This window comes from Arachis hypogaea, chromosome 12 (genome assembly GCF_003086295.3).
Source record: "Arachis hypogaea cultivar Tifrunner chromosome 12, arahy.Tifrunner.gnm2.J5K5, whole genome shotgun sequence".
Classification (NCBI taxonomy): domain Eukaryota; kingdom Viridiplantae; phylum Streptophyta; class Magnoliopsida; order Fabales; family Fabaceae; genus Arachis; species Arachis hypogaea.
The window spans coordinates 96,835,958-96,843,923 of NC_092047.1; positions in this window are offsets into that span (position 1 = coordinate 96,835,958).

The window sequence follows — 7,966 nt, forward strand, 5'->3', positions numbered from 1 at the left end:
TATTTGCATAACCCTTCTTCAATTCAGAGATCCCTAAGGCTGTTCATACCCCATCCAACCTCTCTGCGGCCACCCCCTCGTCACCCTTCTCACCGCATCGTCACACCTCACCGTGCCATCACCCTTACCGCGTCGTAATTTCTATTTGCGGCGTTCCTTTTCGTAACTCTACCATCGTGTCCATTCTTTTCTCTGTTGTCGCGTCTCCCACCTCGTCCACTGCTTTTTCCTTTGGCTCGTCGTTGCGTCCCTCCATTGCGTTATTTCGAAAGAAGTCACCATCGTGTCATTTAGACTTTTTGTATAAAATCTTGCAGTTTTTGTATAAGATAGATACTTGCAGCTCTATTTATATGGAAATTAATAATTAGTTAGAACTATTATGTAAATGGAAAATGGGGATGGGGAGCAATATTCCCCCACGGTGGGGAATGACGGCGGGGATGGGGAGCAAATCTGAGGGCGGGGATGGGGAGTAGGGAGACATCCCCTGCCCCCGCCCTGCCCTATTGACATCCCTAATTAGGTTGATTGTAAGTGTTAAATTGGTTATGTTAGAGTATTGGTTGATTTCGGTACACAATTGGGAGGTTGATTTTGCTTGTGGAGCTTTGGTGAGGCTTGGAGCTAAGGTTGGTGGAGACTTCCAAAGAAGAGGCTCAATTAGTTTGGCTCTAAGAGGTATGGTTTAAGTTTCATTTAAGTACCGTATGGTGTGATGAGATTTTCTAGGCTAGATGTCTCTAGGATTAGGTTTGGATTGTGTAAATGGTTGGTACTAATATGTATATTTGATATGTAACGTGAATTAATGTTTGGGTTGAGAATTGTGTAAATTTGTATGTTTGGTGTGTTGAGAATTTGATGAATTGGATAATGAATATTAGTTTGTGGAATATTCATTTAAATTGTGAATTTGGGCCGGAAGCCGTGAATCTTGGGCCAGAGGACGAAAAGAGTTAAGGAAGGTAAGTGATGTGTGTATTGTGTGATGTCATATGAAATTGAATGGAATGGTGATTGTTGTTATTTGGTTACAATGGATTGTATAGATTATGTGGTTATTGATTTTGAGGGAGGAATTGATGTCTTTGTTGATAATGCATGTGGGTTGTATATAATGATATGGATTTATATGTATTGGGGGTTGATGAAATTGGTATTGTTGGAACTTGAGATGTGGAATGAAATATATGATATGGTATTTTGTTTGAAATTGAGTTATTTGATTGAGATTGGTCAAAATAGTGGATTGGTGGATTGTGAATTTAATGAGAATGTTGAAAATATAGTTGAGGAGGCTTGAGGTTAATTTTGGTAAGTTTTGGTTGGTTTTGAAAAGGTTTGAAATTGGTTTGTGTTGAAAAATTAGTTTTTGTTGGTTTTTATGAAAGTTGTGTTTTGGTCTACTTTGACGGAGCATAACTTAGTCTCTAGATCCCCGATTTGTATCAAACTTGTTAAGAAATAAAATTGGATCCGAGACATTTATGCCGTTTGAAGAACGGGTGGGAAATGATTTGAAACAAAAAAGTTATGCCCGTCGGAAGTTTGGGGTTTGAAAATGTAATTCTGCAGCTTTTTAAACTTAGTAAAATTTTTGGTAAAACATACTCCGACGCGCACGCATGGCCAATGCGCACGCGACACCCTACCTCTCTACCTCCCACGCATGCGCATGGGCGACGCTTACGCGTCACCCACTTTTCTTCGCTTCCCTCGCGTGCGCGCGGGCAACGCGTACGTGTGACCATGTTTTCAGCAAGAATTGATTTTTGAGTTTTTAAAGCCGAATTTTAGACTTCTAAGCCTCTATTTTCATCCTTTAAGTCCTAAATCTTTATAGTATGCCTAGTAATGAAAAGAGGCTAGGAAATGTGATAACTTGTTGATGAAGAAAGGCTTGGAGTAATGAATTGTGATTGAGGAAGTGCAGAAATGATGGTCTGAAAATGAATGTGACGTGTGACCCCGGGTAGTACGCAGTGGCGTTGTCCACTTGCTTTGGGTATGAGATGCGGAAGGAGAATTATGATTAATGAGTTTAATGATGGAGTTTTGAATGAATGTATGTCTGTGATACCTGGGTAGTAGCAAGGGTCGTGGTTCGTCCTGCTTGCTCCGGGTCATTGTTTGAGAATTGGTAATAATGAAGAGTAATTATGAATGAATGTGGAAAATGAATAATGATGGAAAATGTTGAATGTGAGTACGCTTGTGTTTTCTCTCTAGTTGTAAGGGTGACAGGGCACTGATACCCTCTAATGATGACAGGGCACAAATACCCTCTAATGGTGACAGGGCACAGATACCCTCTAATGGAAATAAGGCGCAATAGAGAGACTGTTCCTGGTTAGCTACTGGACACGTCGGGTTGGCTTGATAACCGACATATGATATCATCAGCCATAGGACAGGCATTCATCATTTGCATATGCTTGAATTGTTTGGGTTTGCCTATTTGTTTTGAATTGCTATATCATATATGCTATGTTACTTGATTATGTGCTACTTGTTCTACTTGTACCTTATTGTGTATTACTTGCCTGTATTACTTGTGTTTGTACAACTGAGAGGTCCCTTATGCTGGTGTCAGTTGACGCTGAGGGCTGTTCTTGTTGAAATAGAATGATGATATGATTAATTTAAAATGATGATTATTGAATGAGATAATTTGAGCTCCCTGGGTAGACGCAGTGAAGTGATTTCACTTGCTCCAGGTGAGGATATAAAGTATTGATATAGAATTGCTGAGACAGAATAACTGGTGATGGGTTTGGCTTATGATTTTGATTCTGATTTGTTGGTGAGTTAAAAAGTTGGAAAGTATGAGGAATATGAATCAGATTTAGCATTTCCTTATGACAGTTGCCTATTTATGGATTAGCGAGAACATATGATGAATATTTGGTGAAAGGAAGTTTAGTATGCTTAGTGAGTTTTTATTACAATGCATTGTATTTATTTGGCACTTTTACCGTACTGGGAACCCATGGGTCGGGGGTTCTCATTCCGTATATATCTCTTGTTTTTCAGATACAGGTCCAGGTGCTCAGAAGTGAGCTGTAGTTCATCTGAGAGATGGCGAAGATCTTTATACTCTCTACTTTATATTTTGCTTTGAATCTCTCCACCTTTATTTTGAAAAGCCTATATTATGTATTGAACTCTTTTGAACTTGCCTATAGAGGCCCTTATGTATCATTTGGGAGAGGTTAGGAGTTATTGATGTCAACTAGTTAATCCTGTACCCTAGCCGGCCTAAACTTCGCGGGTCGCGTCTAGTGGCTATCTACTTATGTCTACTTGTGCTATATATATATATATACCTTCTGTCATTTTCTTAGTCTCCTTTATGACTTTATCCTTATACCACTTTTGACTTCACGCTTTATCTTTTAGTTGTCAACACATGAGTGCTACGAATTCACGATTTTATTTTTACTCCTTTTCAGGCTTCTCGATTAATACTCCTTTCAATTATACTTATAAACTATGTATTAAAAATCCCCCTTGAGAGTCGTACCACCTTATTATCATTGACTTATGACTCGAGCATAAGGATTTGAATATTAGGGTGTTACAGAGCGGTTCGTCCTCATGAGCCTAAGGGATGGAACTGCTTATGCTTCGATGCATTCTCTGAGTCTGTGCTTGTGCTAGTTAGGGTATCCAACTGATACATCTAGCATGAAGTTCATCAGTGTACCTTTGGTAATTTGAAGCACTTGACTTGAGATATTGAGTCTGATCACCTTGATATCGATTGTTTGGTGTGTATAGGAACCAGATGGCGCCTCGTGGACACGGTCGAGGTCGTGAGAGAGGTCGAACTAGTACTAGGGACCGGAAACCAACCCGAATAACCCGGTAAACTTTATTGTAGCGTTGGAGAACATGGCTGCTGCTATGCAGGCCACTGCGGAGGCTCTTGGGCAACAGATAAACAATAATGGCAATGGCGGAAGTGGTGCTCAGGGCCCGACGACACTGGCAACCTTCTTATAGGTTAATCCACCTATGTTCAAGGGAACCACCAATTCGAATGAAGCTGATACCTGGTTTCAGGCTATGGAGCGAGCACTGCAAGCACAGTTGGTACCTGAAGAGCAGTGTGTTGAATTTGCTACCTATCTGCTCACTGGGGAAGCATCGCATTGGTGGCAGCGAGCCTGACATCTCCTGTAGCATGATGATGATCCTATTTCCTGGAATGCCTTCCAAGTGAAATTTTATAAGAAGTACTTTTCAAATTCTGTAAGGACGGCAAAGGAACTTGAGTTACTGTAGCTGAAGGTGCTATGTCCGTGTCGGAATATACAAATAAGTTTGAGGAACTGTGCCAGTTTTCCCATATCTATCAAGGTGCTCCTGGAGACTTCGAGGATTGGAAGTGTATTAAGTACGAGGGAGGACCTTGCAGTGACACTCTGAGCTCCGTTGGACCGATGGAGATTAGGGTCTTTTTCGAAATTGTGAACAAGAGCCGTGTCGCTGAAGAATGTGTGAGGAAGGCTGCCGAGGCAGAGAATGACCGTCGAGAGTCCCACCGCAGGGAGCACAACCAAGGATACGCAATAAGGGGTCAAGAGTTTAAGAGAAGAGGATACCCACGACATTTTTCCCAAGGACAAAATAACTTTGCGACGAATGAGGATTCCAAAGGAAACGGTAAGGGTAAACAGATAGCGGCTGCTTTAGATGTTTTGAGCTGTCAGAGATGTGGAGGTCATCACCCAAATAGGCCGTGTCGTTATGGTTCGGGGTTGTGTTACAATTGCGGGAAGACAGGACATTTGGTCAGAGATTGCCCACACAGGAGAGACCGGGGTACTGCCGGATCCGATCCTCATATCTGAGGTAATAAGAAAACTGATAACTTAATTCTCTACCACTTTAGACAATACTGAAGACTGGTATTCACTCATAACACATGGTTGAATGAAAAATCATGATCTATTCTAGACGACCCTAAGTTATCTTAATAGAAGGTTTAGCTAGCATAAACGATTAGGTAGGTCTTTAATAAAAAGCAATCAGAGTGACGCAGCGGAAGCAGTAACACAGGATAGTTACATATAGGAGGTGTAAAGTTGACTAGAATGTCTTAAGCTTGAAATGCTCGAAGGGTCTAGTGGGTTAATGTGAGTAATGATTCTCAGGTACTTGAATTGATTGTGGCTGTAAACTTTGACTGATTTCGGAGCGGATATGAAAATGATTGTTGGTGTGTAATTAGATTTAGGTGATAAGTGAGTACCAATCATCGTGTTTGAGAGATAAGCATTACGATTTGATCATGATGACCTTGGATTTAGATTGAAATGTATAATGATTGGATTCAAAGACGAATTTTGTAAACATTAAATTGAAATGCTGATGTTGTACTGAGATTGGATTTAGGGAGACCGTAAAGGGTGGTGAACCCAAATTTATAGGGGAGGTTCTGCCGGAATTCTGAAAGAACCTGAAGAGTTTAGAAACCTTAAGTTATGATATCAATCGGTAGTTTTAACTTAGAAAGTTTTATGAAGGGTGAGATGAACATAACATTTGGTTAGTTATTGAGAGAAACATATAAGAAGCTAAGAGTATAACGGATAAATATAGCTTTAGCTGGAATCGGGAATAGGGTGTTAGAATTGATGTTAAGGAATGGTAAAAGAATGGTAAGAGGTCGGTTGAATATGAGAGAACTTATACGAAGATTTGATAGCGAATTTTCGAGGGCGAAAATTTCTGTTAGGTGGGTAGAATGTAAAACCCTGTCAAACCGTAATTAATTAAATAATAAATTAAATAGGAGCGAACATGGTTAGAAAATTTAGCAATCGGAATTCGATAATTTAAATATGATATTTGGACTTAGTGGATTTTTCTGAGTCAGAAAACATAGTTTTCTGCATAAAAATGTGCACTGGAAATTTGACCAGCAATACCGGCTGAGATCTATCCGGTACTGTAGCTGAATAAATTAATTATAAGTGAATAAAGTTAGAAAATGAGAAATTATAAATTAGGTAGTTAGAAATATTTAAAATACGATTTAAAACTCTAATTTTAAAGGTTTTGGCCCAAAATTTTTGCCAATGGACTAAAACAAGTGAACCGAGCCCAAGTGGGCCCAAGACCCAACATATATAAATATTAGTTATGAGAATTTTAGCTCATTTACCCTAGGGAATGAGAGAGGGGGCGGATAGAGAGAAGAGAGAAAGAAAACCTACCTTTCCAAACTTCAAATCACCATAACTTTCTCTCGAGATAGAACTCCGATTGACGAGCCGTTTGCGGCCACGCGTCACTCTTCTCATCCTCTACAATTTTATCTAAGTTTTGTAGTGAGTATTCCACTGTCCTCAGCCCAGTTTTAGTTTTTCCCCTTAAATTCGAGTTTGGTTATGGGTGTTGAGTAATTTATGATTTTGGTTATGTAGGAGTGCTCTAGTATGAGCCATGGGTAATATTCATCACAAACTTCAATGGGTTAAGGTAAGAAACCCTCCAACCCTTCTGATTTATCATTTTCATGAATCCTAGGTTGATTGTAAGTGTGAAATTGGTTATATTAAGTATTGGTTGATTTTGGTACACAATTGGGAGGTTGGTTTTGTTTGTGGAGCTTTGGTGAGGCTTGGAGCTAAGGTTGGTGGAGACTTCCAAAGAAGAGGCTCAATTAGTTTGGCTCCAAGAGGTACGGTTTAAGTTTCATTTAAGTACCGTGTGGTGTGATGAGAATTCCTAGGCTAGATGTCCCTAGGATTAGGTTTGGATCGTGTAAATGGTTGGTACTAATATGTATAGTTGATATATAATGTGAATTAATATTTGGGTTGAGAATTGTGTAAATTTGTATGTTTGGTGTGTTGAAAATTTGATGAATTAGATAATGAATATTAGTTTGTGGAATATGCATTTAAATTTTGAATTTGGGCCGGAGGCAGTGAATCTTGGGCCGGAGGACGGAAAGAGTTAAGGAAGGTAAGTGATGTGTGTATTGTGTGATGTCATATGAAATTGAATGGAATGGTGATTATTGTTATTTGGTTACAATGGATTGTATGGATTATGTGGTTATTGGTTTTGAGGGAGGAATTGATGTCTTTGTTGATAATGCATGTGGGTTGTATATAATGATATGGATTTATATGTATTGGGGGTTGATGGAATTGGTATTGTTGGAACTTGAGATGTGGAATGAAATATATGATATGGTATTTTGTTTGAAATTGAGTTATTTGATTGAGATTGGTCAAAATGGTGGATTGGTGGATTGTGAATTTAATGAGAATGTTGAAAATATAGTTGAGGAGGCTTGAGGTTGATTTTGGTAAGTTTTGGTTGGTTTTGAAAAGGTTTGAAATTGGTTTGTGTTGAAAATTCAGTTTTTGTTGGTTTTTATGAATGTTGTGATTTTGGTCTACTTTGACGGAGCATAACTTAGTCTCCAAATCCCCGATTTGTATCAAACTTATTTAGAAATAAAATTGGATCCGAGATGTTTATGCCATTTGAAGAACGGGTGGGAAATAATTTGAAACAAAAAAGTTATGCCCGTCGGAAGTTTGGGGTTTGAAAATGTAATTCTGCAGCTTTTTAAACTTAGTAAAATTTTTGGTAAAACATACTCCGACGCGCACGCATGGCCAATGCGCACGCGACACCCTACCTCTCTACCTCCCACGCATGCGCATGGGCGATGCTTACGCGTCACCCGCTTTTCTTCGCTTCCCTCGCGTGCGCGCGAGCAATGCGCACGCGTGACCACGTTTTCAGCAAGAATTGATTTTTGAGTTTTTAAAGCCGAATTTTAGACTTCTAAGCCTCCATTTTCATCATTTAAGTCCTAAATCTTTATAGTATGCCTAGTAATGAAAAGAGGCTAGGAAATGTGATAACTTGTTGATCGGGCAGATCTTTACTCAGAGTAGAACAGAAACCTAAAAGAAAAGAATTGAAGAAGCCC